This window comes from Pongo pygmaeus, chromosome 17 (genome assembly GCF_028885625.2).
Source record: "Pongo pygmaeus isolate AG05252 chromosome 17, NHGRI_mPonPyg2-v2.0_pri, whole genome shotgun sequence".
Lineage (NCBI taxonomy): Eukaryota > Metazoa > Chordata > Mammalia > Primates > Hominidae > Pongo > Pongo pygmaeus.
The window spans coordinates 31998818-32011785 of record NC_072390.2 but is presented as its reverse complement, the minus strand read 5'-3'; positions in this window follow the sequence as shown (position 1 = coordinate 32011785).

Here is a 12968-nt window from a genome sequence, read left to right as displayed (position 1 = left end):
AAATAGAAACAAACTACTGAAAAGTCGGGTATAAAAAGATCCCTTAGAAACATCATCTGGGAAATCTGAATGAGGATGTAAAGATTTATCACATACTAAAATTTCAAGAAAAGGTTTCTTGTATAGAAAAATGATGAAGATGATGGATTGCACACATCACAGTCTCTTAAGTGGATCTTTTTTTTTTAGAATGGTTGTCATAGGCAATTTTAGAGACAATAACTAGAAGTTTCACTAGGTGGCACTATTGTTCTTAGTATAGTACTGTCTTAACCCATTCCCTAATGAATTTGAGATAAAGCAGCCAAATCATGAGTATATAGACAGCATTATTGTCAGTAATGCTGTGACTTTGTCAAAGTTGTTTCTTAAATAATTGATGAAAAGTCTTACAATTAAATTCATACTATTTCATGAACCCCAAATGTAGGGAATAATCTCTAGGACTCCTTTCTACAAATATCAATGGCAAATTCCCTTCCCCTTCTCCACTTCTTTTGCCTTTTCCTTCCCCTTCCCCTCCCCTCTTTTTTCCTTCCTTCCTTCCTTCCTTCTTTCCTCCCTCCCTCCCTCCCTCTCTCCCTCTCTCCCTTTTCCCTTCCTCCCTTCCTTCCTTCCTTCCTTCCTTCCTTCTTCCTTCATTAATTTACAAGTATTCATTGAGTGCTTGGAAAGTGCCAGAATCTCAGCTTGGCTCCAGCGGCTTTTACACCGAAGTAATGACCGTTGTTGAACATGAGATCATAGGCTTTGCACTGAAAAGACCAGACTTCCTCCACTTACTGACTTGAACAAGTCATTCTTGTTACCATCACTTCAGTTTTAGAGATGAGAAGGCTAAAGCACAGAGCTAGTGGGTATGTATGAAAATACTTTGTAAAATTATGCTTTATAAAGGAATGCTATTATTACCACCTCAGGAATGTTGAGAACTGTATCTATTATAGTTCTAGATAATATACTCTAATAAGGCACCTAAGCTGATTAAAAACAGCTCTAGCACAAATGACTATGAGACAGCTTCTATTTTTTTTTCTTTGAGATGGAGTCTCGCTCTGTCACCCAGGCTGGAGTGCAATGGCGTGATCTTGGCTCACTGCAACCTCTGCCTCCCAGGTTCAAGAGATTCTCCCACCTCAGCCTCCCGAGTAGCTGGGACTACAGGCGCCTGCTGCCACGCCCGGCTAATTTTTGTATTTTTAGTAGAGACAGGGTTTTGCCATGTTGGCCAGGCTGGTCTCAAAAGGTACGAAAAGTATTTTGTGAGATGTGTATGGATGGGTGTGTTTAAATGTAAAACATTGTTCTAACACGTCTTGCAGGAGACCAGCCTAATCTTTTACCAGCCGCACTCGACTGCAGTTGATTGTGTTGCCAGGACACAGGCTTCGTTTCAGACAGTCATTCTGAATGAACTTGATGATGATTCATATTTCCTCATGGACACTGGTAACTAGCACAGCAAAAACCCATCTGAAGACCTTTGTCTACTCGCATTTTTTAATAATCCGAGTATAAATTGAGATTGGCTCATTTGGGAGGTTATGCTTACTGTACTTTTCTCAAGTAATCTTTTATTCAATCTATTTATTCAGTTCTTACTTACTGAAGTGTACATTACATCTGAGAGCCGAGGATGATAGCAAAACTAGGACCCTTCTCTCTGGGAGTGTTTTAATGCCCAGCACTTTGGAAGCACGTAATGAATGTGAGTTCTCTTCTGTTACCAGGGTGCCAAACAGCTGCTCAGGAGCTGCGACGGGTGTCTAACCGCTCACTGAAGAGGTCAAAGAGAGCTTTTAGAAATGCTTGCTCTGACAGTGATACTTGTTCTCTCAGTGCTACCGCTGATCACCTTCATACCAGCCAATCACATAGCTGAGAACTCAAGCAAACACAAAATAGAAAAACCTCAATTTGAAGAGTTTTATACTGAAAATATCCAGGATTTCCTGATTATTTTACAGACAAACTAAAGAAATTCAGTAGATTATCTGCATTTCATCCCTGCCAGATGATAAACAGTTGGGAGCAGGGGCCTCTTGCTGAAAGGCATCTTGAGAGATAAACTCCCACTTCTCAGATTGGAAAACTAAGGCCCCAAAGCCTCCAGAACTAGCCTCTTAGTCCAGGCTTCTTCTTAGCCACTGTGGTCTCACCCAGTTTATCAGGCAGTGGGATCTGTCTGCCCTACCCAACTCCAGAGCTTTTCCTTTTGTTTTTGAATTGCCCTTGAGTTCTGCACCGCTCTTCTCCTCTTACCCGTGGGTATGAAAACACCAAGGATGTCAATAGGAAAAGACAAGGGTCTGTAAACAGAGAAGCAAGCAGGAAACAAGGCCTGCATTCATGGGAATAAACTGAGCAATCCTAGAAAATTTGCCTTTCATAACGGCAAATTTTAATCAGTGGTGCTGAGAAACTCTTCCCAAGCAAAAAAGGCTTGTGTGTCTCTGGGGTGGGCCTCTCTCCTTGCTCCAAATCTGGTCTTAGTTCCCAGTCTAAGGCAGCTAGGGGATCTTCACAGCACACCCCTTGAACAATATCACATTTATATAACCTTGTCCCTCCCTTGTTTGTGAGTCTGCCTATTTCTTTCCCTGTTAAAAGACAAAACCCCAACCTCTTCACAGAACACCAACCAAACAAGAGCACGAATCCCTCTTTATCTGATGGGCTTGCCACGCAGAGCTGCGGACCCTGAGTTGCCTGGCAGATGGGAAGCAAGCCCATCCTGCCCTGTGGAGGGGAGGGGAGGAGGAGAGCCCACTGCCAGTCCACAATGGCCACACTGGAGAGACCTGCAAATCCAGGCTGGCTGTGCAAATCCGGGCTGGCCATGCAAATCCAGGCTCATTGTCAGGCTGGCAGCATTGGCCAGGGCTGAGTAAATCAAGTGACACAGAAGGCAAATGGATGTGACCAAGTTATTACCAAGAGGAAACAGACAAGGTAATTTTAAAGAGATGAAAAATAAGCTTTTCTACTCTGCATAATTATGGAGATGGAAAAGGTTAGATTCTTGCTTACCTTTTCAGTGCATATCTGTGTTTTTATGCATATGACTTTTGTTGTGATTTTTTCTTTTTGACCTCGTATGTTGCACCTGTCTGTCATGTCACTGCTACCACTTTGCTACTTTACCGGAATATGTGAAAACAGACCTCAATTTTGAAACTCTTCCATGGTACATTTTTCTTTTATTTGAAAAGATGCATTTGATTTAGAAAATACAAAGGCACTGTCCTACTTTCTTTGTACCTGGGCTAAATTGGACATAGGTATCAAAATTAGCTACCTCCTCACCTGTGAAAGAGACACTGATAACAGATTGAGGGTGGGATGGGCCGGCCGTGAAGACCTGTGGTGCAGGCTGGGGTTGTCCAGGCCAGGGCAGTGTGAGTCAGGGTCACGTATGTGTTCCAGCTTTTGTGCTTGTGTCACAGAGGTCAGAAATGACAAGCAGATAGGGAAATCTGCGGCTTGGGTTTAAAATAGAGCCCAGGTAGGCTGGGTGCAGTGGCTCATGCCTGTAATCCCAGCACTTTGGGAGGCCAAGGCGGGTGGATCACCTGAGGTTGGGAGTTCGAGACCACCTGACCTACAGGGAGAAACCCCGTCTCTACTAAAAATACAAAATTAGCTGGGTATGGTGGCCTATACCTGTAATCCCAGCTACTCAGGAGGCTGAGGCAGGAGAATCACTTGAACCCGGGAGGCGGAGGTTGCAGTGAGCCGAGATCATGCCACTGCACTGCAGCCTGGGCAACAAGAGCAAAACTCCCTCTCACAAAAAAAAAAAAAAAAAAATAGAGCCGAGGTATTGTATTTTGAAATCAATTCATATATAATATGTGTGTTCCATGCATGTGTGCACATGTGTGTTCATGCAGCCATAAATCAAACATCTCTGGAAAGACACACCAGAAACTGGTTGCTATTATGGTGGGAATTTAGTAGCCATGGGCCAGGGGTGAGAGGAAAACTTAATTACATTGTAAACACTTTCTTTTTAAAATTTTAGAATGTGCGCTTGCATTTCCCATTAAAACTAAAACATATGATAATCATCTTAACTAAAGCATATATTCTTTGCAAGAGTAGGAAAATCTCAAAGTAGTCCCATTGAGCAATTTCTTCCTTGGCATAAGGGAATAAAATCCTAGCTGTCACCTCAGTTTGAAGGGAGGTTAAAGTGGGTTATCTTTCCTTTATGACTTTACTACAGAGATGTTGAAAGGCCAAGCATATGTTCCCAAGTAAGCAAGTGGCTCTTGAGTACCATGGGTTCGGGGGCTCCTGATAGCAGTGCTACAGCAAAGACGATGAGAACTTTGGTGTTTGTGTTGGTTGGGCCTGGATGCCACCTTCCTGGCCCTGTCATTGGTTCACCTATATTCTTAGAAAGATCTGAGCTGGAGTGGTGGAGATTGAGAAAATGAATGAATTGGAAGAAGATTCTGAAGAAGTAGGAGTGGCTGAAGAATCTCTGAGCTCCTCTATTGACAGGGAAGAGCTCCCTTCCCTGTGGCCCCCAATACAAATGTGAAAACCAATCCCAGAAAAAAAGCAACAACAAAGAACACTAATAGCAGTAGAAAAAAATATATTGGGGGTGGGAAATATTATAATATTAGAAGTAGGAGACTAGTTAAGGAGCTCCTGCAGCACCTCAGCCAAAAAGGTATGAGATGGTGAAGACGGGGGCAGTTGCAGAAATGATAGGAGTGACACGGTGCTTTCCCTCCCCTGGAAGACAGGGATCAGGATGTCGCTGCAGGTCTACTTGAAGGTAACTTAGTAGAAATGGACAGACAGCATCTGTATTAGTCAGTTCTTAAACTGCTACAAAGACATACTTGAGACTGGGTAATTTATAAAGGAAATAGGTTTAATTGACTCACAGATCTGCAGGCTGTACAGGAGGCTTGGCTGGGAGGCCTCAAGAAACTTACAATCATGGCTGAAGGGGAAGCCAGCACGTCTTACATGGCAGGAGCAGGAGGAAGAGAGAGAGCAAAAGGGGAAGTGCTACATACTTTCAAACAACCAGATCTTGTGAGAGCTCTATCACAGGAACAGCAAGGGGGACATCCACCCCAACCAGGCCCTTCCTCCACACTAGGAATTAAATTCAACATGAGATTTGGGTGAGGACACAGAGCCAAACCAAATCAACATCCAAGCCTATGTCAGATCAAGGCCTAGGGAACTCGTGCAAAGGCAGTATCAAATGCATCCAACTTCACCAGGAGGAGGGAGCTAAAGGATCAGGCCAGGTGGGATGGAGAGTGAAGGGAGAAAGTGCAAGTAGATGCCAGAGTGGCCTGATTTTGTGGGTCACTTGCAGCTGCTGGTGAGCATACTAGGAGCCCTAAAGGAGACACAGGGAACACATATATGGGGATGGATAGGAGTCTGGGATCACTCACTTTCAGGCTTACAGAGTAGCTGAGTGGGTGGAGTTATAGTCAAGAGAGATAGAGAGTTCAGGACAAAATTTTTGGGGGAGAAAATGACGAGTTCAGTTTCAAACATTTTTTTTTCAATTTTAATTTTTTATTTTTGTGGTCCACAGTAGGCAAATATATTTATGGCATATATGAGATATTTTGATACAGGCATGCAATGCATAATAATCACATCCATGTAAATGGGGTTTCCATTACCTCAAGCATTTCGCATTTCTTTGTGTTACAAACATTCCAACTATACTCTTTCAATTACTTAAAGATGTACAATAAATTATTGTTGACTGTAGTCACCCTGTTACGCTACCAAATACTAGATCTTATTCATTCTCTCTAACTTTATTTTTGTACCCGTTAACCATCCCCACTTTCCCCTGCCTCCGACTACCCTTCCCAGCCTCTGGTAACCATCCTTCTTCTATCTCCATGAGTTCAATTGTTTTAATTTTTATCTCCCGCAAATGAGTGAGAACATGTGAAGTTTGTCTTTCTGTGCCTGGCTTATTTCACTTAATATAATGATCTCCAGTTCTATCCATGTTGTTGCAAATGACAGGAACTCTTTTTTCTTTTTTATGGCTGAATAGTTCTCCACCATGTATACGTACCACATTTTCTTTATCCATTCATCTGTTGATGGACACTTAGGTTGCTTTCAGATCTTGGCTATTGTGAATAGTGCTGCAATAAACATGGGAGTGCAGACATTTCTCTGATATACTGATTCCCTTTCTTTTGGGCATATACCTAGCAGTGGGATTGCTGGATCTTACGGTAATTCTATCTTTAGTCTTTTGAGGAGCCTCCAAACTCTTCTCCATAGTGGTTGTACTAATACACATTTCTACCAAAAGTGTACAAGGGTTCCTTTTTCTCCATATCTTCTCCAGCATTCATTATTGCTTATCTTTTGGATAGAAGCCATTTTAGCTGGGTGATTGATATCTCATTGCTGTTTTGATTTGCGTTTCTGTTGATCAATGATGTAGAGCACCTTTTCATATACCTGTTGATTATTTGTATATATTCTTTTTTTGTTTGTTTTTTCTGAGATAGAGTCTCATTCTGTCACCCAGGCTGGAGTGCAGTGGCATGATCTCGGCTCACTGCAACCTCTGCCTCCTGGGTTCAAGCGATTCTCCTGCCTTAGCCTCCCGAGTAGCTGGGATTACAGGCATGCGCCACCATGCCTGGCTAACTTTTGTACTTTTAGTAGAGATGGGGTTTCACCATGTTGATTAGGCCAGTCTCAAACTCCTGACCTCAAGTGATCCCCCCACCTCGGCCTCCCAAAGTGCTGGGATTACAGGCATGAGCCACTGCACCTGGCTTGTATATATTCTTTAAAGAAATGTCTATTCAGATATTTTGTCCATTTTTAAATTGGGTAATTAGATTTTTTTCCTATTGAGTTGTTTGAGCTCCTTACATAGTCTGGATATTAACCCCTTGTTAAATGAATAGTTTGCAAATACTTTCTCCCGTTCTGTGGGTTGTCTCTTCACTTTGTTGATTGTTTCCTTTGCTGTGCAGAAGCTTTTGAACTTGAAATGATCCCATTTGTGTATTTTTGCTTTGGTTGCCTGTGCTTGTGGAGCATTACTCAAGAAATCTTTGCCCAGACCAATGTCCTGTAGAGTTTCTTCAATGTTTTCTTAAAGTGTTTTCATAGTTTGAGGTCTTAAATTTAAGTGTTTACTCCATCTTGATTTGATTTTTGTATACGGTGAGAGATAAGAGTCTAGTTTCATTCTTCTGTATATGGATATCCAGTTTTCCCAGCACCACGTACTGAAGAGACAGTCCTTTTCCCAATGTGTGTTTCTGGCCCTTTTGTCAAAAATGAGTTCACTGTAGATGCATAGATTTATTTCTGGATTCTCTATTCTTTTTTTTTTTTTTTTTTTTTTTTGAGACGGAGTCTGGCTCTGTCACCCAGGCTGGAGTGCAATGGCGCAATCTCAGCTCACTGCAACCTCTGCCTCCCAGGTTCAAGCGATTCTCCTGCCTCAGCCTCCTGAGTAGCTGGGATTACAGGCATGCACCACCACGCCCAGCTAATTTTTGTATTTTGTTTTTTTAGTAGAGACGGGGTTCTACCATGTTGGTCAGGCTGGTCTCGAACTCCTAACCTCATGATCTGCCCTCCTCGGCCTCCCAAAATGCTAGGATTACAGGTGTGCGCCACTGCACCCGGCCTGGATTCTCTATTATTTTCCATGGTCTATGTATCTGTCATGCTATTACCATGCTGTTTTGATTACTATAGCTCTGTAGTACAATTTGAAGTCAGGTAATGTGATTCCTCTAATTTTATTCTTTGGCTACTCCAGGATAGCTTTGGCTACTCTGGTTCTTTTGTGGTTTCATGTAAATTTTAGGATATTTTTTCAATTTTGGAGAAGAATGTTATTGGCATTTTAATAGAGATTACATTGAATCTGTAGATTGCTTTGGGTAGTATGCACATTTTTAACAATATTGATTCTTCCAATCCAAGAACATGAAATATCTTTCCATTTTTTTGTATGTCCTCAACTTCTTGCATCATTGCTTGATAGTTTTCATTGTAGAGCTCTTTCACTTCTTCTTCCTCTTTTTTTTTTTTTTTTTTTTTGAGACAAGGTGGTCTCTCTCTGTTGCCCAGGCTGAAGTATGGAGTGCGGTAGTATTATCATAGCTTACTGCAATCTGAAACTACTTTGCTTAAGCGATCCTTTTACCTCAGCCTCCTGAGTATCTGGGACTACAAGCATGCACTACCATACCGAGCTAACTTTTTTACTTTTAGTAGAGATGAGGTCTTGCTATGTTATCCAGGCTGGTCTTGAACTCCTGGGCTCAAGTTATCCTCCCACCTTGGTCTCTCAAATTGCTGGGATTATAGGGATGAGCCACCATGCCCATTTCACTTCTTTGGTTAAGTTCATTCCTAGGTATTTTATTTCATTTGTAGCTGATATAAATGGGATTACTTTCTTAATTTCTTTTTCAGATTGTTCAATATTGACATATAGAAATGCTACTGATTTTTGTATGTTGATTTTGTATCCTGCAACTTCACTGAATTTGTTCATCAGTTCTTTCTTCTTTTTTTCTTTTTTTTTTTTTGGGGACAGAGTCTCACTCTGTTGTCTAGGCTAGAGTGCAGTAGCACGATCTTGGCTCATTGCAGCCTCCACCTCCCAGGTTCAAGCAATTTTCCTGCCTCAGCCTCCCAAGTAGGCAGGATTACAGGCACACACCACCACAGCCAGCTAATTTTTGTATTTTTAGTAGAGATGGGGTTTCACCATGTTGGCCAGGCTGGTCTCGAACCCCTGACCTTAGGTGATCCACCTGCCTTGGCCTCCCAAAGTGCTGGGATTACAGGTGGGAGCCACTGTGCCCAGCTGTTCATCAGTTCTAATAGTTTTTTGGTAGAGTCTTTAGGTTTTTCCAAATATAAGATTCTATTATCTGCAAACAAGGATAATTTAACTCTTCCTTTCCAATTTGGATCCCCTTTATTTCTGTGTCTTATCTGATTTTTCTAGCTAGGACTTCCAGTACTATGTAGAATAATAGTGGTGAAAGTGGGAATCCTTGTCTTGTTTGAGATCTTAGAGTAAAGGCTTTCAGTTTTTCCTCATTCCCTATGACAATAGCTGTGGGCCTGTCATATATGGCTTTTATTATCTTGAGGTATTTCTATACCCAGTTTTTTTTAGGGTTTTATCATGAAGGGATGTTGAATTTTGTCAAATGCCTTTCTGCATCAATTGAAAGGACCGTATGGTTTTTGTTTTTATTCTGTTGATATGATGCATCATATTGATTGATCTGCATGTTTTGAACCATCCTTGCATCTCTGGGATAAATCCCACTTGGTCATGATGAACGAAGTTTTCATGTGTTGTTGAATTTGGTTTGTTAGTCTTTTTTTGAGGATTTCTGCATCAAGATTCATCAGGGATATTGGCCTGTGGTTTTCTTTATTTGATGTACCTTTGTCTAGTTTTGGTATCAGGGTAATATTGGCCTTGTAGAATGAGTTTGGAGATATTTTCTCCCCTATTTTTCAGAATAATTTGAGTAGGACTGGTATTAGTTCTTTAAATGTTTGGTAAAATTCAAGAGTGAAGCCATTAGGTCTTAGGCTTTTCTTTACTGGGAGACTTTTTATTTTGTCTTTGATCTCATCCCTTGTTATTGGTCTGTTCAGCTGTTGGATTTCTTCACAGTTCAATCTTAGTAGGTTGTATGTGTCTAGGAATTTATCCATTTCTTCTAGGTTTTCCAATTTATTGGCAGAGAGTTTCTCATAGTAACCTCTAACGATCCTTTGAATTTCTGCAATATTAGTTGTAATATCTCTTTTTTTTATCTCTGCTCTTTTCTGGTTTCCATTTGCATAAAGTATCTTTTTCTATCTCTTCATTTTCAGTCCATGTGCGACTTTATATATGAAGTGTGTTTCTTGTAAGCAACAGATCATTGGGTTTTGTTTTTTAAGCTCTATTAATATTCAGCCACTCGGTATCTTTTGATTGGAGAATTTAGTCCATTTACATTCCATGTTAAGAATGAATTTCTGCCATTTTGTTGTTTGTCTTCTGGTTGTTTCATAGTCTTCTCTTCCTTTTTTCCTTTCTTCCTGTCTTTCTTTTAGTAAAGGTGATTTTCTCTGGTGGTATGTTTTAATTTTCTGCTTTTCATTTTTTGTGTGTGTTTTTTTAATTTGAGGTTACTATGAGGCCTGCATATATAACTAGTCTTATAACTGATTATTTTAAGCTGATAATAGTGATTGCATAAACAAACTAATAAGCAAAGAGAAAACTAATAAAAACTCTACACTTTAACTCCATCCCCTACTTTTTAACTTTTTGTTGTTTCTATTTATGTCTTATTGTACTACATCTTGAAAAGTTGTTGTGGCTATTTTTGATAGGCTCATCTTTTAGTCTTTCTACTCAAGATATGACTAGTATACAAACCACAATTACAGTGTTATAATGTTCTGTTGTTTTCTGTGTTCTTACTATTACCAGTGAGTTTTGAACCTTCAGATGATTTCCTATTCCTCATTAATGTCCCTTTCTTTCAGATTGAAAAACTCCCTTTAGCATTCTTTGTGAGACAGGTCTGGCATTGATGAAATCCCTTGGCCTTTTTTTTTTTTTGTCTGGGGTACGGTGGGGGAGTCTTTATTTCCCCTTCATGTTTAAGGTATGTTTTTGTTGGACATGCCATTTTAGGATAAAAGGTTTTTTCTTTAGCACTTTAAATATGTCACACCTCTCCTTCTTGGCCTGTAATGTTTCCACTGAGAAGTCTGCTGCCGGATGTATTGGAGCTCCATTGTATGTTATTTGTTTCTTTCTCTTACTGCTTTTAGGATCCTTTCTTCGTCCTTGACCTTTGGAAGTTTGATTATTAAATGTCATGAGGTAGTCTTATTTGGATTAAATCTGCTTGGTGTTCTATAACTTTCTTGTACTTGAATATTGATATCTTCTCTAGGTTTGGGAAGTTCTCTGTTATTATTCCTTTGAATAATCTGATCTATTCTGATCTCTCTCTTTACCTCCCCTTTAAGGCCTATAACCCTTATTTGAACTTTTTGAATTACAGATGCTTGGCATCCAACTGGTCCACGTTAAATCCAGAAAGCATCTAGGTAATGCAAGAGACGTGGTGGAACCTAAGAGAAAAGAATCTCAAGAAAGAAAATGTGACAAAAGTGTTAATTGCTTCAGTGAAATCAAATAAGTGTCCATTTGCTTTGACAATATGGAAGTAACTGGTGCTCCCAGTGAAAACATTTTTGGTAGAATGCTGTCTTAGTTCATTTTGTGCTGCTGTAACAGAATATCTGAGATTGGATAATTTATAAAGCATAGAAATTTATTTCTTACAGTTCTGGAGGCTGGGGAGTCCAAGGTTGAAGGGCCCATATCTGAAGAGGGCCTTCTTGCTGCATCATCCCATCATGGAAGGCAGAAGGGCAGTAAAGCATGAAAGAGAGAGATGGGAAGAGGGCTGAACTTATCCTTTTATCAGAAATCCATTTTCACAATAATGGCATTAATCCATTCATGAGGACAGGGCTCTCATGACCTAATTACCTCTTAAAAGTCCCACCTCTCAACACTGTTGCACTGGGGATTAAGTTTACAACACATGAACTTTGGAGAACACATTCAACGCATAGCAATTTGTGTCAGTAGAAACCAGATTACAATAATTGAAGAAGAAAAGGAGAGGTAAGGGACTGCTTCAGTGGGAAATGAACTTGATGTAATAATTACTTCCAAGTAGGGTGACCAATTGTCCCCGTTTGCACAGAACTGAGGGAGTTTCTAGGATACTGGATTTGCGTGCAAAAGCTACAAATCAGGACAAGTTGGTCATACTACCTCCAAGTACACTACCAGGCAGGCTGCTGCAGAGTTCACAAAAGAGACAGGGTGAGAGAAAATTAAGACGTTGGGATCACAAGGTTTATTTATTTTTCCTTTTCTTTCTTGAGATAGGGTCTTGCTCTGTCACCCAGGCTGGAGTGCAGTGGTGTCATCATGGCTTATTGCAGCCTCATCCTTCTGGGCTTAAGCAATCCTCCCCCCTCTAACTCCCTAGCAGCTAGGACTACAGGCACACACTAGCATGCTCAGCTAATTTTTTATTTTTATTTTTGTTTTAGAGACAAGGTCTCACTATGTTGCCCAGGCTGGTCTTGAACTCCTGGGCTCAAGCAGTCCTCCCACCTCAGCCTTCCAAAGTGCTAGAATTACAAGTGTGGGCCACCATGTCCCGCCTATGTGTAAATTTTAAACACAAAGCAAGAAGGAAGTGGAAACTGAGATAAGTTGTCACAGTAAGGATAGGCTCCAAGTTGGATGTAAGAGCCATACAAACAAAATCCTGTGTCACACAATGTTCATATCCTATCTCTCTCACATACAAAGACACATCAGAATTTCCTACTGATGGCATGGTCTGATGCAGGGACCAGAGTCAAGGTTGAGCAAGGAGACTCAGCAAATTGAAGGTGCCTGAAGCCAACACATGCCTCCTCTTTCAAAGAGATGGAGGACAAGGAGCCTGTGCACAACTGAAATTCACCAATAAAGTGCTGAGGAGCTGTGGATTTATCTGCATATCTTGGACAGAGGTCACATGGGGCAAGAATAGCTGTCACGATTCAGCAGCTGATTTAAATGACATAGCTGTCATTCAGGAGGATACATGATCTGTGATTTTACTAATATTTTAGGTTTACTCAGTCCTTCTATCCTTTCCTATCTACAAGTAGCACACTTGGTATTTCCATTCTTTTAATCTATGCTTATCAAACATATGTTCTGTATATGCTATTTATGTTTAACTTAAAAGATTTCTAACTTAGTACATTTGCTATCATTCCTCAACATGTTTTATGAGTGTCACCTATTGTTCTACTTGTTTGTTTCTCTTGTTATTTACAGAAGAATTGAATATTCTCAAATACTATAG